We start from the raw sequence: 25,158 nt of genomic DNA, 5'->3' as shown, positions 1-25,158 counted from the left end.
AACTATCTTCACAAGAAGAGACAGAAGGCATAAGAAAGTACTAACAAAGAAACCAAAACGTTACAAATCATAATCTACAGACACAAAAGGTCACATATCGTATGATGCCATTTCTAAGAAATGTCCAGAAAAGGTAAATCCATAGAGACAGAAAGCAAATTAGTGGTTGCCAGGGGCTGGGGGGAGGAGAAACAAAGAGAAACTGCTTAATGGGTATAGGGTTTCCTTTTGGGCAAACGAAATTATCCTAGATAGGTGGGTTGGCAGGAAACTAGATAGAGGTGATGGTTGCATAACATTATTAGCGTACTAAAAGCCACTGAACTGTGCACTTTAAAATGGTTAACTTTTTAAAATTGAAGTATAGTTGATTTACAATGTTGTGTTAGTTGCAGGTGTACAGCAAAGTGATTCAGATATATATATATATATATATATACATATAATTTTTCAGTTGCTTTTTCCCTTATAGGTTATTACAAAATATTGAGTATAGTTCCCTGTGCTACAAAGTAGGTCCTTGTTGTTTATCTCTTTTATATATAGTAGTGTGTATCTGTTAATCCCAAACTCCTAATTTATCCCTTCCCCCTCAAAATGGTTAATTTTTATGCTATGTGAATGTTATCTCAAAGAAAGAAAACACAGTTAATGTAAGCAGAAAATAAAGACGATGGTCCCATTCCTATTGTAAGCTGTTCCTATTGTAAGCTCTTTTTAAGCCACATTAAAAAGTAAAGTCAGGGACTTCCCTGGTGGCGCAGTGGTTAAGAATCCGCCTGCCAATGCAGGGGACTCGGGTTTGAGCCCTGGTCTGGGAAGATCCCACATGCCACGGAGCAACTAAGCCTGTGTGCCACAACTACTGAGCCTGCGCTCTAGAGCCTGCGAGCCGCAACTACTGAGCCCACGTGCCACAACCACTGAAGCCCGTGTGCCTAGAGCCCGTGCTCCGCAGCAAGAGAAGCCACTGCAATGAGAAGCCCGCGCACTGCAAGGAAGAGTAGCCCCCGCTCGCCGCAACTAGAGAAAGCCTGCGCAGCAACGAAGACCCAACGCAGCCAAAAATAAAGAAAAAAGAAAAAAAAAAAAAAGGAAAATCAGTGATGTTTTCAACAGAACTGGCAAAAAGCTGACTGAAACTTTAATTATCAAGAACATCATTCAAAATAGAGCCTTTAGGTTTTATCATTAGTAATGACTATTGATAAATATAATGCTATGTAAAATGTTTGATTTTTAAAAATCTTCCTCACCTGTTTTTAATCTACTTTTTATGTATTTTTTTATAATGTACCAAAGTGGAGTCATGTACGTATACAGTTTATAAAAAACAGGTGACGGTTAAGGCCTGGACTTTGGAGCCAGACCTTCTGGGTTCAAATGCCACTTAATTGATGTGTGACCTCAGGCGAGTCACTTCAGTCTCCCTTTCCCTATAGTTTCTTTCTCTATAAAATGGGATTAAAAGTAGTGCCCACCTCAGAGGGTTGTGAGGATCAAAACGAATGGATGCATGTAAATAGATATGCATTAGGCACATGCTTACCATTTTTACTGCCATGAGTGTAGAGTCACAAGTATTGTGGCCTCCGCCAGGCGATCAAGGTCAACATCAGCCATAAGTCAAGGGCATAGTATGTACCTTTGATGTGATAAGATGGGAAGGGCACTTTATCTCTGTGGTCTTCCTCCCAAACCCCCTAACCCCTTATCGAATCACGAGAAAGACATCAGACTAATCCCGAGAGAGGCACATTCTCCAAAATCCCTGGCCAGTTGTGCCCCAAAATGTCGAGGTCATCAGCAGTAAGGAAAGTCTGAGAAACTGTCACAGCCAAGAGAGGTCTAAGGAGACATGAGGACGCAGTGTAATGTGGTGTGCTGGGTGGAGTCCTGGAACAGAAAAAGGACATTAGGGGGAAACTAAGGAAATCTGAATCAATTCTGGAGTTGGGTTCATAGTGATGTTGGTTTTTCGCTGTGACAAACATCAACCAGGTTCTGTCCCCTCTGTCCCCGATTCTGCCCTGGTTCTCCTACAATCTCATCCCCACATGGTGACCAAAGGGATCATGTTAGAATGCAAGTCCGCTCACACGTCCCTCCTCTGCTCGGAGCTCTCCCATGGCTCCTGCCTCACTCTGAATCAAAGTCCAAGTTCTTACTGTGACCATCTGCCCCCATCCCACCTCTGCCCTCACCTCTCACCCTCTCTCCCTCCTTCACTCCCCTCCACCCACACCAGCCTGCTCCACATTCCTCCAATGCACCAGGCACACACCTGCCTCAGGACCTTGGCACCAGATCGGTGAGGCTCAACCTGATTCTGTTGGCAGTCGTGATCCCCACCCCCTCACCCAGCACTTCCACCTCCCTCTCCTGCTTTGCTTTACTTCAAAGCTCCGATTACTAGCTCACGTGTGACTCTGATTTGTCTTATCTATTGCCTGGCTCTGCAAGGAGGAGCGGGTGAGCCCAGGTTTCGGTCTGTTTTGTTCCCTCTGTGTAAACATGGACTGAATGACAGAGGGGGACCGTTCTCCGTGGTCACAGCTGATTCTGAACAGAGTAGGTGTGTGACCAGGTTTGGGGGTGGGCGTGGTGGGCAGGGGGGGCACATCACAGGCTGACCAGGGAACCATCGGGCAGGGCTCACAGTGGGGGACCGGCCACTGGGATGAGAGCAAGGCCCAGGGGCCCAGAGGGAACCTGTCAGGGGCAGATGGGAGAGGAGGTGAAAGGTCACAGGTGGGGGAGGGGTGGAATTGGGCCCCACCACAGAAAGCTGCTCAGAGAAGGGAGAACTGAGCAGAGGTGCTGATGGGGCCGATGCCATAGAGAACGTCTCAGAGACAGACACGGAGAGAGAGAGGAGGTGGGCGCATCTTCCCAGGACAGTGGGGGGATGCTCCACAGGACTTACCCACCCGCCCCACCCTGCACACCAACCCAGGAGGCAAATTAAGCCAATCAGTCTACACCAGTGGCTCCTGCCCCAAATGCCAGGAGCCACCCCAATATGGAAGACAATAAAAACTCCAGGCAAGTGTGCAGAATGTGTACAGACACCACCCGGATGAACCCTGTCAAGCTGGTTAGGAACCCTCCACAGGGACAGGATGCCCAGACAACACCCGCATCCCCACCGACATCGTGGACGGCTCGTTCACAGGTGCTGTGGAAGAGAACATCTCTCAAGTCCACAGAGCAAGAGCTAAAGAACCAACAACAGCAGCAGGGACTGCCATGATGGCTTTCAGCCCTCACTCAGAAAGGAGGGTTCTAGAACATGCGATGGGGGGGCACACCTCCGTCAAGAAGGGAGGGGAGTCTACAGACAATTTCTACCTGGCATCACACAGAGCCTGCGGCTACTCTAAGTCCACCCTTATGAATAATGGGGCAGATGTAGAACATTCTAGAATGTTCACAGCACCCTTGAACTGGAAACAACCCAGATGTCCATCAACGGAAGAATGCACGAATACGCTGCGGTCCATCACATAATGGAATACTACACAGCAACGAAAAAGGAACAAACTACTGGTATGTACAACATGGAATCATCACACCAACATCGTGTTGAGTGAAAGAAAACACCACTGTACGGTTTCATGTGTAAAGTACACACCCACTTTTAACTATGGAGTTAGAATCAGGATGGTGGTTCCCTGGGGGTCAGAGGGGCGGGGGGCAGATGGAGGGGCCAGAAAGGTTTGGGGCATCTTTTGGCAGGAGGTCATGTTCTGGGCGTTTTTTGTGTGTTTTGTTTTTAAATCTGGGAGCCAGTTACATGGGTGTGGCCAATGTGCAAAAAATTCATCCAACTGGACATTTATGATGTGTGCTCTTTTCTCCATGTTGTAATTCAACAACAAGTTCCCCCAAAGGGGGAGAAGACAGAAGAATACAAAAGAATAACTGTCTTCCTCATCTACTACTGGTAGAATGTAACATGGTGTGATCGCGTGGGAAACAGTCTGGCAGCTCCTCGAAGGGTTAAACAGAGTTACCCTATGACCCAGCAATTCCACTCCTGGGTACATTACCCAGGAAACATGAAAATATGTATGCACTGAAAAACATGTACACAAATGTTCACAGCAGCATTATTCATAATGGCCAAAAGGTAAAAGCAATCCAAATGCCCATTAACTGATGGATGGAGAAACAAAATGTGGTCCATCCACACAACGGAATATTACTCAGCCACGAAAAGGAATGAAGCACTGACACATGCTACAGCATGGATGAACAGAGAAACCATCATGCCAAGTGAAAGAAGCCAGGCACAAAAGACCACATATTATATGATTCTCTTTATATGAAATGCCCAGAATAGACAAATCCATAGAGACAGAAAGTACATCAGTGGTTGCCAGGCCTGGGATGGATGGGAGTGGCGGGGGTGGGTGATGGCTCAGGGGCACAGTGTTTATTTTGGGGGTGATGAAAATGTTTTAAATTGAAATGGTGATGGTTACACATCTCTGCGAATGTACCATAAACCAGAGTCGTACATTTTAAATGGCTGAATTGTATGATACGTGAACTGAAGCTCAATAAAGCTGTTTAAAAACAAAGTAACTGTGAGAGCGTTAGTTGATCATTGCTAGGCGGAAGACACGTTTTCTACTCTTCTGTATGAACCCTCTATTTCAAAATTTAAAAAAAAAGAAAACTAGCAAACATGTACTGACCACACCCAGGCACCTGATTATTCCCATTTTACAGAATGAAAATTGAGGCAACACCCCCCGAGCATGCCCCAGGTCACAGAGTAGGTCTGCCTGGAAGCCGGGCTTTTGGTTGTTAAGTGGCTGGGTCCTCCCGATACCCTGCTGGTTCTAGGGGGCAGAAGCATGAGAGACTGCTTTTGGGGTGTGGCTGGGACAGACCTTCCAGCCCTCTCCCCTGCGCATTTGCTTCAGCAAATGCCTCCTACTGCTTTGCTGAAATCATTCCTTCCTTCAATTCAAAAATCAATAAATATTTCCCGAACCCACATTATGCCTGAATTTCTTCAGCGGCCTCCTCAACAGTCTCCCCACCCCCACTCCCAGTCTAGAGATCTGGTTTGATCCTGAGTCACCTCCTGTCCCTCCTCTGCCCTGAATCCGAGCAGAGTTCTTGTTTCACTCGGAGTCAAAGCAAACTCCTCACTGAGGCCCACCAGGCCACATAGGAACTGGCCCTGCTTCCACTGCCCCCATTCCCTGCCCTCCCTCCTTTTTCCACTCAGCTCCAGCGACATGGGCCTCCTCAACTTTCTTCTCCCTTGCCTGTCTGTCCAGGGCCACCTGGCAGGGGACTGTTCCCAGTTTCTTTTGGGGGGGAATGAAAATGTTCAAGAATTGATTGTGGTGATGGTCGTACAACTCTGTGAATGTACGAAGAGCCACTGGTGAAATGGAGGGTATACGAATTACATCCCATAAAGCCATTTAAAGAGAAGCACCAGAGGAGGCATAAGGTGGGAACGGGGATGCCTGGGTGCTTGCAGAAGAGACAGGGTGGTCTTGAGAGGTATCTGAATTGGGATGTAGGCTGGTGGGGGGAGTCACCACAGCGGCACATCAGCTGGGGGGCCTCAGTTAGCTGCCCGCCACTTGGAAAGCCAGCAGGATCTCTGAAAAGACCCCAGTGTGGTGACTTTGTCAACTTTACAGAACACACCTACTGCAAATAACAAGAATGGACTCACATGTTGTGAGAAAATGTTCACAACACATATATCAGACCAGGACATATATTCAGAAATACTACAACACAATAAGAAGACCAACAACCCAATTTAAAAATGAGCGAAAGGAGACCTGCAAATGGCGCATAAGCCAATGAGATATTCGACATCTTTAGTCAGGAGGGAAATTTCAATTAAGACCATAGTGACACCACTACATACCCATCTGAAAATTTATAAGACTGATAACAGCAAGTGGTGGTGAGGATGTGGAGCAACTGGAACTCTTATGCACGGCTGGGGGTGATGTTAAATGTTCCGGGCACTTTGGAAAATGGCTTGACAGTTTCTAATAAAGTTAAACGTATCCTCATCCAACCCAGCCATTCCACGCCTAGGTCTTTACCCGAGAGAAAGGATGGCATATGTCACACAATGATTAGTACCCGAATGTTCACAGCAGCTTCATGTGTGATGGCCAAACACTGGCAACAGCCCAAAGGTGCACCCACAGCCGAAAGGATAAACACATCGCAATGTATTATATCTGCACAATGGAATTGCTGCACAGCAACAAACAAAAAGGAACGAACCACTAAGATGTGCAACATAGATGAACCTCAAAATCACTGTGCTGGGTGGCAGGAGCCAGACACCACAGAATACAGGCTGTGTGATTCTACTTACATCAAACGCTAGAAAATGTTCTGTGCCTTGACTGGGAAGGCGGTTACACAATAGTACTGATTTGTCAAAATGCAACCAATAAGTACCCTTAAAATGGATGCATCACTTGGGGGGAGGGATAAATTAGGAATTTGGGATTAACAGATACACACTACTATATATAAAATAGATACACAAGAAGGACCTACCGTATAGCACAGGGAACTACACTCAATATCTTGTAAGAATCTATAATGGAAAAGAATCTGAAAAAGAATATATATATATGGGGCTTCCCTGGTGGCGCAGTGGTGAAGAATCCACCTGCCAATGCAGGGGACACAGGTCGAGCCCTGGTCTGGGAAGATCCCACATGCCACGAAGCAACTAAGCCTGTGTGGCACAACTTCTGAACCTGTGGTCTAGAGCCCACGAGGCACAACTACTGAAGCCAGTGAGCCACAACTACTGAAGCCCGCGCACCTAGAGCCTGTGCCCCGCAACAAGAGAAGTCACCACAATGAGAAGCCCGCGCGCAGCAACAAAGACCCAATGCGGCCAAAAATAAATAAACAAATGAATGAATGAATGAATAAATAAATAAAAGAATATACATATGTACAACTGAATCACTTTGCTGTACACCTGAAACATGGTAAATCAACTACACTTCAATTTGAAAAATTAAATTAAAAACATTTTTAAGTGGATGTATCACATTAAATATAAATTATATCTTAATGAAGTTCATTACAAAACAAAAACAAAAACAGGCTCCAACTCCAGACTGCCTGGTTCAAACTGTGGCTCCACAAGTTACCAGCTGTGAATTGGGGCAAGTATCTTCACTTCCCTGCCTCAGGACCTTTGCACTTGCTGTTCTCTGTCAGGAACACCCTTCCTGCAGATAGCTACGGGGCTTCCAGCTCACCTTCTTCAGGTCTTTGCTCAAATGTCACATTTTCAGCGAGGGCAGGTTAAAATGACCACTCGCACCACCAGCCCTCTCCACCCACTTTCCCTTTTGCTCCACTGCATTCAGTACCTTCTGATGAGTCCTATCATGGGTCTCCCCCACCAGCCAGCCAGTCCCCAGACAGCGGGGATTTTTGTCTTGTTCATGCTATATCCCCCCTCCTAGAATAGTGCCTGGCACACAATAGGCACTTAGTAAATAACTGCTGAATAAGTGAGCTAAGGGATACATGCTACTCCCATTTGGGGATGTGAATTGCAAAATGCCCAATAAGTATCTAGTCAAGGAAAGAAGGAGAAAGCACAAGGGAAGATGGAAAGAAATGGGCTTCACCACTAACCTCAAGGATCTGAATGAAGCTCAGAGAGGCAAAGGCACTGGCCCCAAGTCACACAGCAAGGAAGGGGTGGAGCTTGGGTCCCCACTGGGCAGGCTGACACCACCAACTACCTACACTGCACACTGCACGCTGCCCCAGAGAAGGGCATGAGCCCAGACTACCATGAAGCCCAGATTTCCTCCCCTGAATGACAGGCAGCAAGAAGGACTGGCGGTCTCTGTACACAAAGACTACTCAGTCAAGACAGAGAAAGCAGGGGCAGAGAAAACAGGCAGGGAAGAGGGAAGGAGAGTGTTTCGGGGAAAATTAAAGACAAGCCAGTGAAAACCAGTGGTCCCATCCGCCAAGTGGAAACAGAGATGAGAATTTAGATGCACACCCCCACCCCATTTAAAGATGTTCAACATCATTAGCCATTAGAGAAATGCAAGTCAAAACCATAATGGGGGGTTTCCCTGGTGGCGCACTGGTTAAGAATCCACCTGCCAATGCAGGGGACACGGGCTCGAGCCCTGGTCCAGGAAGATCCCACATACCGCGGAGCTACTGAGCCTGTGCGCCACGACTACTGAGTTTGCACTCTAGAGCCCACGTGCCACAACTACTGAAGCCCACGTACCTAGAGCCCGTGCTCCGCAATAAGAGAAGCCACCGCAGTGAGAAGACTGCGCACCGCGACGCAGAGTAGCCCCCGCTCACCGCAACTAGAGAAAGCCCATGCGCAGCGACAAAGACCCAATGCAGCCAGAAATACATTTAAAAAATTTTAAAAACAAAACATAATGGGATACCACCTCACACCCAGTAGGATGGTTATGTTAGAAAAGAGATATTGGAATCCTCATGCATTACTGGTGGGAAAGTAAACTGGTGCAGCCGCTGGGGGAAAAGGTCTGGCAGTACCTCAATACCTGAACACAGAATTATCATTTAACCCAGGAATTCCACTCCTAGGTATAGACCCAAGAGAATTAACATACATCCACACAAAGACTTGTGCACAAATGCCCATACCAGCGTATTCACAAGAGACAAAAAAGTGGCAACAACCCAAATGTCTATCAATGGATAAATAAAACCTGGTATAGTCATATAATAGAACATTAATCAGCCAGGAAAAAGAATGAAGCACCGATCCATGCTACGACATGGACGAACCTTGAAAACATTATACTCAGTGAAAGATGCCAAGTACAAAAGGCCACACACATACTGGATGATTCCATTCATGTGAAATGTCCAGACAGGCAAATCTATGGAAACAGAAAGTAGATTAATGGTGATCACGGGCTTGTAGTGGGGAAGGAGGGCTGGGGGAAATGAGGAGATTTCTCATGGAAATGGGATTTCTTTTGAGGGTGATGAAAATATTCTAGAATCAGATAACGGTGATGGTTGTACAACCTTGTAAATATACTAAAAACCACTGAACTGTATACTTTCAAACAGTGAATTTTATGGCATGTGAATTACATCTCCATAAAAAAAAGTAATTAAAAAAAGCACATCCCTTGATGATACCAAATGACCGTAATTTTTACTAGGTTTGACAATGTCATTGTGGCTATGTAAGAAAATGCTTAGTTTTGCTTTTTAAATACACACTTGAGTTTGTAGAATTAAAATGACAGGAGATCTGGGATTTGCTTTAAAATATTGATACTTCAACGGCAACAAAAAAGATATCGATACAAGCAAGTGTGGCCAGATCTCCATCTATGGAACCTGGGGATAAGTAAGGAGGGTTCATTATGCAGTTCTCTCTAATTTTGTATACAGTTGGAATTTTTCATTAATAAATTTTATTTTCTTCTGCACACCCTTTGCCCCAGCAATTCCACCTCTGGGCTTTTAACTTACACGGTACTCACGTTGCTTGCATTCATGCAAATCAACAGTGGTACACACGGTACCTCACTGTAGTCTTGTTTGTGATAGCCTAGAACTAACCTAAGTGTCCAGCAGATGGGGACTGCTTCAGCAAGCTAGGGCCCTCCAATGGAATAAATACCATGCAGCTGAGAAAGACACAGAACTTGACAAGTTAGAACCTCCAGGATATATCATTAAAAGCTAAAGGCAAAGGGCAGAACGGTGTTAGAATAACTTGTCATTAGTGCCTTAAAAAATGGGGGGAGGTGGGGCATGAAGAGAGACGGAGGGAGGGAAGGAGGGGGAAGGAGAGAGAGAGAGAGAGAGAGAGAGAGGGAGAGATGCTTACACATGCACAGAATGTCTGTTTGAAAAGAGGCCCCCAAACAATAACCATTTACCTCTGGGAAGAGGATATGGGTACAGATAGCTGGGAGGTGGGAGAGGGAGGGAGACTCTTGACTAGAAATCTCTGATATTATTCGAGTTTTCTACTTGGGTGCGTTGTTCCTATTTAAAAAAAAGAAAAAAAAATTTTTTAAGCCCCAAAGAAAAGCTGTTTCCTACATGTGGCCCTGTCCCCACACATCTCCCCTGGGGCTGGATTAGAAGGATCAGGTTGTCCCCTCTGTTCCCTCCCAGGGGTGGGAGGCCAGGCAGGGCTGAGGCGTTCCTGCTGGGAGAGCAGAACCGCCCTGTGGGACTGCCCAGGGCTCCCTGGAAAAGATTTCCAGACTCCTAAGCCCTGGGCTGAGGCTGGGGGAGGAGGAGATACAACACAAGAAGAACAGGAAGACTAGGAAGAGAAAGGAAAAGAGGAAGGGGAGGCGGGGAGGGAGAGAGGGAAAGGGAAGCCTGTGTACCTGTAAGCACACAAAGGAAGAACAGGCCTGGGCAGGGGGTGGCTGGAAATGCCATCTTCCACCTCAACTGAAGAAACAGCCACCAAGTAGCTTTATTCATAGTTGACAAAAAGTGGAAACAACCCAAATGTCCACCAATTGACAAGCGGATAAACCAGATGCGGTACATTTGTACAACAGAATATTATTCAGCCATAAAAAGGAATGAAGCACTGATCCATGCTACAACATGGATGAACCTTGGAAACAATACATGAAATGAAAGCAGCCAGACGCAAAAGACCACATCTTGCACGATTCCATTTGTACGAATGTTCAGAAAAGGCAAATGCCCAAAGACAAAGTAAATTAATGGTTGCCAGGGATTAGAGGAAAATATACAGGGTTTCCTTTTGAGTGAAATTGTTCTAGAACTAGATTGTGAGGATGGTTGCACAACTCTGTAAATGTACTAAAACCCACTGAGTTGTACGCTTAAAGGGGAGAAATTAATGGCATGCAAATATCTCAATGTTTAAAAAGAAAGAAAAAAAGGAATGAAGCTCTGACACATGCTACAACATGGATGAACCTTGAAAACACACTGCATGAAAGCCAGACCCAAAAGGCCGCATAGTGTAGGGTTCTATTTATAGAAAATGTCCACAACAGGCAAATTCATGAGACAGAAAGCAGGTTAGGGGTTGCCAGGGGCTGGATGGAAGGGGGAATGGGGAGCAACTGTTAAGGAGACGGGGTTTCCATTTGGGGGGATGAAAATGTCCTGGAACTAGACTGTGGGGATGGCTGCACAACTCTGCGAATGTACCAGAAAACCACTGAACTGTATGCTTTAAATGGGGGAATTTTATGGTATGTGAATTATATCTCAATAAAGCTGCTCAAGATTTTAAGCAAGCAAAAACGGAAGGAAGGGAGGAAGGGAGGGAGGGAGGGAGAGAGGGAGGGAGGGAGGGAGGAAGGAACTGGTCACATGGCCCATCCCCACCCCCACCCCCACCCCCACCTGGACCATGACTCCCAACCTGCACTTACCAGGCTGCACATCCTCCCAGAACATGTTCCCTCAGCACGGCCCCCGCCCCTCAAACGCATGGGGCAGCGCCGGGACCCCCGCCTCCAGCCCTGGATGAATTTCCTGGGTGCCCTCCATGACCCAGGTGGGACACCCCCAGCACGGCCCTGGGTCACCTCCCTCGGTACCCACTACTGGCCCTGGGATGGGGGCGCCACGTGTGAGAGAGGTGAGTATGAAGCTTTAGCCTCTCATTCCATCCACCACACCCCGCCCCCCAACCCCACCAAAGCCAAAAATGGGCAAGAAAACACAGAAACCACAGAGGCATGTGAAATGTGCTGGGTTTGTAGAATTTTCTAAGTGTGACAAGTGCTGATTTCGGAGGCAGAAATACCTTTATACTTCAAAACACAGAACCAAGCAAACATAGAAACCTTTAGACTTCAACAAAAAGTGAAAACACACACACACATAGCAAGTCAGGCCAGAGGGACCTGAGGGAACCCCCCCTCTGCCCCGCCACGCTCTGCGGTGCCTTGGGAGATTAAGTTGGTTAGGAGGTGAGATTTAGCACTGTTATTTCAGCAGGGGGGACAGAAAAACCCACACAGTTCCTAAGCGATTCTTTTTTTTTTTTTCTAAGCGATTCTTTTATGAAATAATAATCTATAGACATATGTTCTCACGTCAAGCAACCAAGCTATTGATTCCACAGAATTCCTGGGAACAGCTTTCCCAGCTCGGTTCTCTCCCTCCCACCCGACCCCCACCCAGACCCTCTCTTACAACACCTGGTGGACAATTCACCTTCCCAAAATGCTGATGAGCGGAAGCTGCTTTCCCACTGGGCAGGGAGAAAAAACCACAAAACCAAAACATGTGCATTCATTCACTCAACAAATATTCAGTGAACACCCACTATGCCCCAGGCCCTGGGAGACCCCTCATAGAGCTAAATTCTCCTGGAAGAAGCAAACCATAAATTGGTAAACAAAGTCATCTACGACGTGATATTGGCTAGTGGCAAGTGGCCAGAAGGAGCTCAAAAAGCAGGCATGATGGGGAAGGGGAGGCTTTAGTTTTAAAACAGGGTGGTCAATACATGTGACACTGAAGCAGAGACTGAAATGAAGGGAGCCGTGCAAATAGATGCGGGAAAAGCATCCCAGGCTGAGGGAACAGTGAGTGCAAAGGCCCCAAGGCAGGAATGTGCCTGACAGGCACCAAGAACAACTAGATCACTGTGAGGTGGGGGGAGGGCGCTGGGAAGGACATCAGAGAAGTAGCTGGGGCGGGGGGGGGTCGGGGGGGCAGTAAGCACGGGAAGCCAGTAGATTTTGTCCTAAGTGTTCTAACCTTCCAGAGTTGCCCCAATGCCTCCAACACGCTTCTGGAACTGGGCTTGGGACACATGGGGAACTGAGGTGGTACGCTCTCAGGAGCGTAGAAGTTGCCCATAGGGTTCCTCACATTTCTACTTTCATTTTCAGCGCTTTTCAAATTGTGAGTTGGAAAATTTGAGCAGTGATGAAATCAGTATAGTGAGTCTCAACCATCACTGAAACAAATGAAGGAAAAAGAACAGAGTAAAATTGAAAAAACAGATTGAATGACTCAAAGGTGGTTTAGCTAAGTATTCCACAAAACTTTGTTTCAGGTGTGTGTGTGTGTGTGTGTGTGTATCTCTCCTGGATCATGGTGTGAAATATATATGTCTTATCAGAGACTGCAGGTCCAAAGGTCAGGAAAACAGCTAATCCAGATGCCTCCTCCCATAGATCTGAGACCTTCCCACTCATTCCACTGGCCACCCAGGGCATCTACAAATACACACCCACTATGGTGAAGACTGCTCTATGTTTCTCCCAACCATTTTCTTTCCCTGGACTACATTTCCCAGCATCCCTTGTAGCTGGGTGTGGTCACATGACTGAATTCTGGCCAACAGAATGTACTTGGAAGTGACATTCACATTCCTACTTTCCAGGCCTGGCACAAAAGACATCCCTCCACACTTCTTCATCTAAAGTGGACTCCACAGACTTAGGGAGGGCAAAGACACTCTAGGGAAGAAGTCTGGTTCTCTCAATGAGTTCACATGAGGCTGCCCCACCAGAAACACCCTCACTGGTCTATAACACGTGTGAGAAAAATGCTTGGAAGCCATTTAGTACACTGAAGCCACTCAGAAGAAAGGGCTTATTTGTTACAGCAGCTAGCATGACCTGTGCTAACTTACACACCCCCCAAACGAAGGTTGGTTAACTCAGCAGCCTGCTGAACGCAGAATCTTTTGCTGAAGTTCCAGAGAGGAGAGGAGAGGAAACTGAGTCTCTGGACGCCTCACAGTACAACAGGTGTGCCCAACTCAGAAAAGCCTAGTGAAGCATCAGGGTCACGTCCAAGGCCAGAGATTTAGCATCCACAAAATGTGTTCTAAGCCACGCCAAGTTCATATTTTGAAAAGAAACATAAGCTCCATGGGAATTCCCTGGCGGTCCAGTGGTTAGGACTCAGCGCTTTCACTGCCTGGGGGGGCCCAAGTTCAATCCCTGGTCGGGGAACTAAAATCCCGCAAGCTGCGTGGCGTGGTCCAGAAAAAAAAAGAAAAGAAAAGAAACATAAGCTCAATGATGAAGGATCCAAGTTGCATCTCGAGCCCAAGACCACACCAATAACAAAGCCCCCATTTAGAAATCGCCATTACCATACACGGGGTACCGGGCTTCCATGACAACCACGCACGGTGGGTACCTCTATCCCTACCTTACCGATGAGGAAAGCTGAAGCCTACAGCTAACCTGACGACAGGAACTGCGGTTCACCACAGGCCACCACAGTGCTTAATTCTACATGACCCTGGAGGTGGGGGCCTGGAATAGATCAATGAGGGTGAGGACGCTGCCTGCCTCATCTACCACAGTGCCCGGCACATGGCAGGAATGCAGGAAATATGTATGTTCATGTCGCATTCATGAACGAACAGCTGCTCTTCTCCCCTTTTACAGATGAGGCAATGAGGCCCAGAGAGGACAAGTCACTGACTCAAGGTTACCCAGCAAATGAGGGAACCACATTTCGGGCAAAGCTCAGACCTCCACCACCCCCAAAGCACGCACTGTGTCTCTTCTGCCGGCCTGTTCCCTAGTGTCCCTCACACTCACCCAGGGCCTGATCACACCAGCTTTTAAGCCTCGGGGCCCTTTTGCTGCTCTTCCCAACTTCCTCTCCTCTCCCCGATTAACACACTTTCTTTTGGCTCATTCACATCCTCCCGGGTTCCTCATTCACGAAATATCCAGCCATTCAGCAATTAAGGCTTGGGATATGTGCTGCGTGCCAGGCTCTGTTCTAGAAGCTGGAGGGATGGCTGTGAACAAAACAAAGATCCCTGTTCACGTGGAGCTTACATTTTTGAGGAGAGTAAGGAGGGAAACAAAGAAAGAACAATATAACAGATTATACTAAGTATTTACAAATATTTAATTTACATGTATTTAGCTTTTATTTATTGAATAAATATTTAATAGATATTAGAATATATGTCATGTATAGAATTATCTATCATATTTAAAATACAAATGTTATAAAAGATTAGGACAGGGCCTCCCTGGTGGCGCAGTGGTTGAGAGTCCGCCTGCCGATGCAGGGGATGCGGGTTCGTGCCCCGGTCTGGGAGGATCCCATATGCCGCGGAGCGGCTGGGCCCGTGAGCCATGGCCGCTGGGCCTGCGCGTCCGGAGCCTGTGCTCCGCAACGGGGGAGGCCACAACAGTGAGAGGCCCGCATACCGAAAAAAAAAAAAAAAAAAAAAAAAAAAAGATTAGGACATGTAAAATCAATATAAATGTAAAATAAATATTATGTCAGAAGTTGCTAAGTGCTGTGGAGGAAAAGCAACGAAAAGGAAGGACAAGGTATTTGTAATTTTAACTAGAGTAATAAAGGCAGGCTTGATTGAGGAGGGGAGGGAGGGAATCATGGAGCAGAGGAATAGCAAGTGCAAAGGCCCTGAGGTGGATACGTGTCTGAGTCAAGGAAGGAGGCCAGTGAGGCTGAAGCGGAGTGAGTAAGGGGGAGAGTAGTTAGTGGGAGATGAGGTTAGATAGATAGATAGAAAGCCAGGGGTCAGATCATGAACTAAAAATAATATCAGTTAAAAGGCAGAAACGACCCACGTGCCCATCACCTGAGGGGTGTAGAAACAAAATGCGGTACAGCCACACACTGGATGTATTATTCAGTCTTGGAAAGGAATGAAATTCTGATACATGCTACATTAGCAATGAACCTTGGCAACATTATGCTAAGTGAAATAACTCAGACTCAAAAGGACAAATATGGTATGATTCCATTTACATGAGACCATACGGGACCTCCCTGGCGGTCCAGTGGATAAGACTCTGTGCTTCCACTGCAGGGGGCACGGGTTCCATCCCTGGCCGGGAAGCTAAGATCCCACATGCCGCAGGGTGCAGCCAAAAGATTAAAAAAATTTAAAAAATTTTTAAATGAGGTGCATAAAATAGGCAAATTCATGGAAACAGAAAGTAGATGAGAGGTTACGAGGGGCTGGTGGGAGGGGAGAACAGGGAGTTATTGTTCCATGGGTACTGAGTTTCTGTTTGGAATGACGAAAAAGTTCTGGAAGTGGATACAGATGATGGCTGCACAACACCATAAACGTACTTAGTGCCACTGAACTGGACACTTAAAAATGGTGAAAATGGTCAATGTTATTATGGTATGCACATTTTCCCACAATTAAAAAGCAATAACAGGACTTCCCTAGTGGCGCAGTGGTTAAGAATCCGCCTGCCAATGCAGGGGACACGGGTTTGAGCCCTGGTCCAGCAAGATCCCACATGCCGCGGAGCAACTAAGCCCGTGTGCCACAACTACTGAGCCTGTGCTCTAGAGCTCATAAGCCACAACTACTGAGCCCGTGTGCCGCAACTACTGAAGCCCGTGCGCCTAGAGCCCGTGCTCCACAACAGAAGCCACCGCAATGAGAAGCCTGTGCACCGCAACAAAGAGTGGCCCCCGCTAGCTGCAACTAGAGAAAGCCCACACGCAGCAACAAAGACCCAACACAGCCAAAAATAAATGAATAAAATAAAAAAATAATAAAAAAATATCCTAGCAGTTAAATATCTATTTAAAAAAAAAAGCAACAGCTAACATGTTGCATTAGACGTATCAGGCACTGTCCTCAAAGCTTTACGTATGTTCATTCATTCACCCCTCCGACAGCCCAATAGGGGAGGTGCCTTCTAAACCAGTGCTGCCCCCCAGAAAGGCAATGCAAGCCACATATGTCATTCTAAATTTTCTAGTGGAAAGAAGAGGTGAATTTAACGTATGTTAATTTCAAGAATACATTTTATGTAATATGATATATACAAACACGATCATTTCAACGTGTCATCAACATAAAAATAGTATTAATGGGGAACTGACTTTTTCCCCCTTCCTTCGAAGTCTTTGAAATCCAGTGTGTTTGTTTTTTTTTTTTTAACACTTACACTCACCCAGTGGTTAGTGCATTGGTGAGCGGAGTTCTTGGGCGAGCACGGGAGGGCTCTGAGCAGAGAAGGGCCCTGAGCTGACTCAGGTTACAACAGGGTCTGGTTGGCTGAGTGAGGGAAATAGCCGGTGGGGGGCAGGGGATGGAGGGAGCCCCAGGAGGAGGAGACTGAGATGGTCCAGGCAGGAGGTGATGGTGGCTGGACCGGGGTGGGCGCAGCCGGGGTGGGGAGACAGGCCAGACGGTGGAGATCTTCCACAAGCAGAGCTCACAGGCTACACTGCTGGACTGACGGGGTGCAGAAGACAGAAGGATAAGGGGCATCCACACAGCAATGTGACTAAACAGGGCTTAAGATGGTAAGTTTTATGTCATGCGTTGTTTATCACAATAAGAAAAATTAAAATCGGGAGTTCCCTGGCGGTCCAGTGCTTAGGACTTGGCGTTTTCACTGCTGCAGCCTGGGTCTGATCCCAGGTTGGGGAACTAAGATCCCGCAAGCTGAGCAGCACCCATAAATAAATAAGTCAATAAAATTTAAAAAGAGAGAGGAAAAAAAAGAGTCAAGGATGATGCCAAAGTACCTGACCCAGGCCACTGGGAGGATGAACCGAGATGGTGACAAACTGGAGGGGGCAGGCTTTACTTTTGTTTGTTTGCTTGGGGGGTGGGGGTGAGGGGTCCGATGTGTTAAGTTTGAGGTGCCTCTGAGACAACCCAGTGGAGGGCTCGGCAGAGCGGGACGGGCTGGAGACAAAAGTGAATAAAATCTGCCCTTAATTCCACTCCTGCCCATTTCTAGGGCCTGGCTTCTCTCTTGGTTCCCTTGACACAGTGTCCAGCTGCGCAGGAGCATCCTGTCACAGGGCAGGCCCCAGTCTGGCCCATCATCACGTTCCCCCTTCCTCCCTCATCACCAGTCACAGCGCAACACAGCCTCCAGGCTCCCAGCTTTCAGGGAACAGGCTTCCAGAAACCTCCCTGCCCACTCCTACCACCCACCCGGCTTCCTCGCCTTTGGAGCCCATGAAGGCCCGATGCGGCTGCTTGTTCCGCATCGTCTAGCAAGGAGCGCGGAATCTGAATAGTAAACACCATCCAACGTCGCCAAACAGTACAGGCAACACGCACCCTGGGGGGTGGGCAAGCGCGAGACAGAATATATATTCTAAGGGGTCCAAGAGCCTTTATTCGAAACCTTTGAGGGGAGATGCTTTCCGAAAAGCAGATTCTTTTCCAGACTTTGCCAGGTGCTGGGATGCGCAGCTGTCTATGGCGGAACACCCACAACCAGCTCTGAGACGCCACCCAGTAATCAAACACTAATATTTCTGCAGCCAAATGTATGAATATTCACATGGAGAGCAAAGACAGACTACGAATAGCTTGGCTTCGGGTCAGGTCCTGCTGCCTGTTGAGTCACAGCGGGCGAGCTGCCCTCATCATCACTGATGGAGGTGGTGTCACTGTGATAGCACGCCTTGCTCCCTGGTTGATCTAAGAAGGGAAGAGTCTTTGTGCTAAGCCCAAGGCTCCCCCAAGGCCTGGAAGCAGGGAGCCCCTGAGCTCAGGTCAGACACACCTGGCTTCAAATCCCTGCTCTGCGATTTCCTGACCCTGAGCAACCGACCTCATTTCTCCAGGGGTCTCAGTCCTGGGGGGGCAGGTCTGGAAGGATCTGGCTGTCGCCTGTAAGCCTTAAATCAACAACAATGACAACAGCAGCAGCAGCAATAATAATAATAGTGGCTAACCTTCATGGAACCCTACTCTGGTCCAGGAGGCCCCTGCGCTCCATGTGATGACCGTCTCATTGCCTGACCCTCATCACTCTCCTGAGAAGCAGCTTCTACTGTTATGTATCCTCTTTTAACAGAGGCCTGGCGCAGCTGGCCTGAAGAAGGAGACAGCTGGGGCTCCAAGTCCAAGTCTATCTGCCACAGGGCCTAAACATGTCCAAAGCATGGATCATGCCTGTCCCTAGGTCAGGCCGCCCCGTCCGATACTGATCCCCTCCCAGGGGGGATAAGTTAGCCAAACAACAACCGTGTGCTGTCTGCTTCCTGCTGAACCCTCCCAGACAAGCCCCAAGGGGGAGGTGCTATTATTTTACTCCTTAGCTGTACCTCGCTATGTCCCACATGGATGGGGGGCCCACACACGCAGTCTCTCCAGGCCAATACACTCCACTTCTTGGTCCAGCCAGAGCTCACACCAGGGCTGTGCCAGGCCTCCTTCTGCCACCTAGAATAGCCTCTGGCCTCTCCTTTTTTGGTTCCTCTGAAAGCTTCACCTTCCTTTGAGCTCAGAGGCCACTCCAGAGACTGCCCTGCGTTTCCAGGACCAAGAGTTATTTAAGTAGCAGGACTTGGGCTGATTCTCGCCAGCATCTCTAGGGCCTGGCACCAAGCAGTCACTCGGTAAATTCTGGCTGCTCTTTGCAAGGGATGAGAACAGTGAGGCCTTTCTGGAATGCCATTTGCCAGGGCCTCCTCAAACCTCAGCACACGCTTCCCTTGGCCTTAGCAAGTCCTCTTCCAGGAATCTGGCCAGTAGAAACGCTCCTGCACAAGCAACTGCAGATGTGGATACAAAAATGCCAGGTCGGGTCACTCCCCTGCTCAAAAGCCTGCCATGGCTCCCATCTCACTCAGGAGCAGAGCCCAGGTCCTGGTCAAAGACGCAGAATGGAAACTCCAGAGTAGTAAAGAGGTAGCATGAATCAGCTCCTAATGGAGATAAGATGGAAGGCCAAATTACTCAATTAATCTAAAGGAGGCAGGAAACGAGAGAATAAGGAACAAAGAACACCAGAGATAAACCAAAAATGAACAGTAAGATAGAAGATTTCAATGCAGCCACATCAGTAATGAGGGCAAATACGAACGGTCTAACCCTGCACCGTCCACTCAGAGAGGCCTCATGTGACTGCCCAGCCCTGGGAACGGAGCTAGTCCAATAAGATGTTCTGAGTGGAAAACACACACTGGATTTCAAAAACTCAGTGCGGGATGGAAGGCGGAAAACAGTGTACAACACGTGTTGGCGAGGATGTGGAGAAATCGGAACCCTTGTGCATTACTCGTGGGAATGTGAAATGGTGCAGCCACCGTGGACAACAGTGATTCCTCAAAAAGTTAAAAACAGGGCTTCCCTGGTGGCGCAGTGGTTGAGAGCCGCCTGCCAATGCAGGAGACACGGGTTTGTGTCCCGGTCCGGGAAGATCCCACATGCCGCGGGGCGGCTGGGCCCGTGAGCCATGGCCGCTGGGCCTGCGCGTCCGGAGCCTGTGCTCCGCAACCGGAGAGGCCACAACAGTGAGAGGCCCGTGTACCGCAAAACAAACAAACAAACAAAAGTTAAAAAGAGAATTACCAGATGACCAAGCGACTCCATTCCTAGGTGTATATCCAAAAGCACTGAAGGCAGACTCAGATTCTTGTATGCCAATGTTTATAGCAGCGCTATTCACAATATCCAAAAGGTGGAAATAACCCAAGTGTCTGTCTATTATTGGATGGATAAACACGGTGTGGGCTATTCAGACAATGGAATAGTATTCGGCCTTAAAAAGGAAGGAGATTCTGATAGATGCTACGAATGTGATGACTATCCTTGAAGACATTACGGTAAGTGAAATAAGCCAGACACAGAAGGATAAATACTGTATGATTCCACTTATATGAGGAAGAAGTGGTCAAATTCATAGAGAAAGAAAGTAGAATGGAGGTTACCAGTAGGTGGTGGGAGAGGGGGATGGGGAATTATTGTTTAAGGGGCACAGAGTTTCTGTATGGAAGGATGAACAAGTTCTGGAAATGGAGAGTGGTGACGGTTACACAACATTGCAAATATACATAATGCCACTGAATTGTGCACTTAAGAATGGTGAAAATGGGAAATTTTAGGTCACGTGCATTTTACCACAATAAAAAAGACTGTAAAATATCTTATTAGTGACTTCTAGACTGATTACGTGTTGAAATAATAGTATTCTGTATATAACAGGTTGCATAAAATATATTCACATTAATTTTCCCTATTTCTTTCTCCTGTGGCTACTAGAAAATTTTAAGTAACGTATAAGTGGCTAGGGTTTTCTTACTGGACAGCACTGGTCTCGACATTCCAATCATCAAAAGGACATAGACTATTTGCTGTCTGCAAGAGACACACTTTAAATGTAAGCACACTTTAAATATAAAGACATATATAGGCTCACAGTCAAAGTTCGAACCAAAAAAAAAAAAATCCATAGAGTAGAGGTTAAATAAATTATGGAATACTCCTCCTCCTTTAGTTTGCTAAAAGAACGGGTTCTGGGGGGAGGGGTGGGGGACGGACGAATTGGGAGTTTGGGATTAGCAGATGCAAACTATTATATACAGAATGGATAAACAACAAGGTCCTGGGACTTCCCTGGCGGTCCAGTGGTTAAGACTCTGTGCTTCCAATGCAGGGGATGTGGGTTTGATCCCGGGTTGGGGAACTAAGATCCCACGTGCGGCACAGTGCAGCCACACACACAAAAAAAACTTAAAAAACAAATGAACAAACAAACAAAAACAACAACAACAAAAAAAAAACAAGCTCTTGGGGACTTCCCTAGTGGTCCAGTGGTTAAGAATCTGCTGTCCAGTGCAGAGGACGTGGGTTCGATCCCTGGTCAGGGAGCTAGGATCCCACATGCCTTGGGGCAACTAAGCCCGCACACCACACCTAAGCCCGCGTGCGCGGCAACTACTGAGCCCACGTGCTCTGGAGCCCACGTGCCACAACTGGAGAGAGAGGCCCATGCACCACAGTGAAGAGCTCATGTGCCACAACTAAGACCCGACAAAGCCAAAAATTAATTAATTAATTAATTAATTAAATATTAAAAAAAACACAAGGTCCTACTGTATAGCACAAGGAACTGTATTCAATATTCTGTAATAAACCACAATGGAAAAGACTATGAAAAAGAATGTAAATATATATGTATAACTGAATCACTTTGCTGTACAGCAGAAATTAACACAACATTGTAAATCAACTATACTTCAATTAAAAAAAAAAGAGTGGAGCTCTAGATTGCTGCCATGGAAATAATTCTAAGACACTTGTTCAAGTTAAAAAGCAAGCTGTAGAATAATTCATATGGTACGTGTGAGCAAGAGGAAAAAAATGTATGCACAGAATAGAGGGGTAGAAAGAATGCACCCAAACTCCTCACATAGGGCTCCTCTGGAGAGGGCAGGACAAGGGGACAGTGAAAAGACTTTCATAGTGTTATATATGACTTTTTTCCGTGTCGAATTAATTCATACAGATCTGCCCTCAAACTGGCAAACCCCAAAGAGTTAAGGAATCTGATCTTAGCCTCCGCATCCAGTGCAGGGCCCTTGAAGCAACTCGGAAATCGTCCGGAAACCACTCTACCCCTTGCTACTCAAAGGAGCGGCCTCAGTGTCCCCTGGGAGCCTGCTAGAAATGCAGAGTCTCACGCCTGCCACAGACCCGCTGAATCAGACCCCGCATTTGAACAGGCTCCCCAAGGGATTCGTGTGCACGTTCAAGTTTGAGAAACTGTTGATCTGCAACACAGCCCAATCTGTCTGCACAGACTTAGTAGGTACAGACTAAAGGCTGGTCAGTGATAATAATAGCAGCCAGCACTTACAACGGGCTTATTAAGTGCCAGGTGGTGGTACCTTATCTCAATGAAACGCCACAGACATCCCACCATGTCCCAGATCATCTCGATCTACAACCCCATATCTGCAATTCCAACCTCCAAAAATCTCTAAAAACCATCCCTTTGTTTTCCCCTTTACTCACTGTGGGGCAAAAGCTAACCTGCAATGACTATCCTTATGTATCCTTCTTAGTGTAGAACAGCCACAGATATATTAGCAGCAGGAATAGTATTTGCTGCAGAAATCTTTAGCCTATTTGGGGAAGGGGAGCTGCCCTGCCTGGCTGAGGGCTGTTCCACCTCACTGCAGCCTGCGCTGTGGTCTGAAATATTCTGAATGTTGACACACCTCGGAAGCTGCTTACTGCCATAAATTTGCAGCACATCTGTTGACATGTGACGTCATCTATGAAACCTCCGAGAGGAAGGCATCAGGCCCCCCCCCCTCGCTGATGGGGAAACTGAGGCTGCGAGAGGTGGTGGGCCCCTGCTCCAAGTCCCGCAGCTGCCTCCAGGCCAGATCTGCCTCCGGGGTCCTGACCCCTTCCTTGCAGGTCTCCCTGTCAGTCACCCACCGGGGTTCCCTCACAAACTCACAAACACATCCGAGGAAGCTGGGGGCGCCACAGTTATGTTAATGAAGACACCACGGAGGGTAAAAAGGGAAAGAGGAGGGTGGGACGGCACCCTGCTGAGCCGGGGCCTCCACTGGCTAAGCTGAGACCCAAGCTGGATCCCAGGGCAAAAAGCGGAGTGGAGGGGGGCGGGGCAAAGGCAACTTCCTGACTGTGGGCTTTCAGTCCTGGTCCCTGTAACAAGCAAACAGTGAGGCTTTATGGCTAAAAGCCTGGGCTTTGGGGCCAGACTGCGACCCCCAGGGTGGGGTGGGGGATCCCCAGTATACCCTTTAGCAGATGTGTGACTCTGGGCAAGTCACTTAACCGCCCAGTGCCTCAGTTTCCTCATCTGTAAAATGGGGATGCTCACTGCACCTACCTCCTAAGGTCCTAACGTGAGTAACTGAGTCAGGACTTGTGAGGGCCCTAGACTGGTGCCCATGGCCGTGTGGGCTGTTATTATTATTCTTGCTACGGTCATGAGCTGTGGAAAGCTCCTAACTGGATCCACAACACCCCTGAAATCCTCCGCCAAAGGTTGCGATGTAGAGTCAAGCATGCGTTTCTCTGGGGGAAAGGTCGGAGGCCTCCGAGCAGGTTCCCCAAAGGACCTGAGCCCTCCTTCCCCCACACTAAGGACCACCTCGTGCTCTTAAGACCTTGTCCTGGAAAAGATAAAAGGCGGCTGCCTCTCCCAGCTGGGGCAGGACGGCCAAAGCTCTCGCCCTCCCAACAGCTGGCAATACCACCGGCCTCCCCCGCTCCCGCCCCCCACCTCCTGCCACCCCCTCCTGTCTCCAAGCAGCTTTGCACTGGCCTCCTGAACTCCTTCCCAACTGCACAAACATCTTTCTTCTGCCTTCACACCCCTCTCTTCCTCACCTCCTGACCTGTAAGGAAGCTTCACTCTTGAGCCCAACCCACCACCCCCCTTCCTCCCTCTTCTTCTAGAATCTTCCTTTGCTCCTTTCCTTTTCTCTAAGCCTGCTCAGATCCTAAAACTCTCTAAGCCTGGTCCCTCACTCATGCAGTGAATACTGAGTCTGGACGCATTCCCAGTCAGGTCCGGGGGATGAATCCGCACACAGAAGCAAACCGCATGACATGGAGAAAGTTGGACAGGGGCGTCAAGGAAGGCTTCCCAGAGGAGGCGGTATTTAAGCAGAGGCCTGCAGGACAGGACGAGGAGCCCAGAGACAGGAAGGAATGGGAGAAGGTCATGGCAAGTAGAGGCAAGGGCAAAGGTGGGGAGGCAGGAACAAGCTGGGTGTGGGAAGAAAGCAAGGTGAAAGGGCAGGAGATGAGGTCAGGGAGATAAGCCCAGGCCAGACTAATGGGGCTCTGTGGGGGGAGGTGAGATTAGACTTTCACCTGAGGGCACTAGGGAGCCATAAAGGGTAGCAGGATTTTTTTTTCCAATCTCTGGCTGCCAAGAGCTCCATCTGCCTGCCTTCCGTCCGTCCGTCCGTCCATCCGTCCATCCATCCATCCATCCATCCACGAAGCCATCCTTCTCTCATGACTCCTCACCATATTCCAGTCTGGCTTCTGCCCCTACATACCCATCAAACCCAGGAAACCTTTGCTTCCACAACAGCCTCATCCAACCCAGGAAGCCTGTCCTCAGGTCCATGGAAGTTAAACCTTTCTAAAAACTCTCCCCCTTTGTTCCTGAGAAGCTGATCCTGCCTTATCCTGCTCCTCCTCCCTTTCTCTGTTTTGGCCAGAGAAGCTCCCACCCCTCCCTACACGTGGGTGGCCCGCCTAAGCTGACTCTCCACCCTCTCCTGTCCTCTCCCTGGGGAATCATCCCCATCCCTGGGACTTCAGTGATCACTCCATGTCACCGTCTCTCACTCATGATGCCTCCAGCTCATTCATTCATTCCGTCTGCACCTCACCACCAGCCGAGAGGG

General features: G+C 48.0%; 1 protein-coding gene across 16 annotated transcripts in view; it reads right to left on the bottom strand.

Annotated features, from left to right (window-relative positions):
• Nucleotides 1–25,158, bottom strand: part of LOC309794493 (BRD4-interacting chromatin-remodeling complex-associated protein-like) — an 84,998-nt gene that overhangs the window by 48,860 nt on the left and 10,980 nt on the right. Inside the window, exons 2-3 of one of the 16 annotated variants that reach the window (XR_014292055.1) lie at nt 14,586–14,791; nt 12,778–12,979 (exon numbers count right to left, since the gene is read on the bottom strand). The exons of 12 other annotated variants lie outside the window; for them this stretch is intronic. The gene's annotated coding sequence lies outside the window, so the exon portion shown is untranslated. Of the gene's footprint in view, nt 1–11,438; nt 11,610–12,777; nt 12,980–14,585; nt 14,792–25,158 lie in introns of those variants that run through there. 3 more of the 16 variants (XR_014292056.1, XR_014292057.1, XR_014292065.1) reach the window with 3 other exon arrangements.

This window comes from Mesoplodon mirus (genome assembly GCF_964341445.2).
Source record: "Mesoplodon mirus genome assembly, chromosome: 19".
In the NCBI taxonomy this organism is placed as follows: domain Eukaryota; kingdom Metazoa; phylum Chordata; class Mammalia; order Artiodactyla; family Ziphiidae; genus Mesoplodon; species Mesoplodon mirus.
The sequence above is the reverse complement of the archived record's forward strand: the minus strand, read 5'-3'. Positions and strand labels throughout refer to the sequence as shown.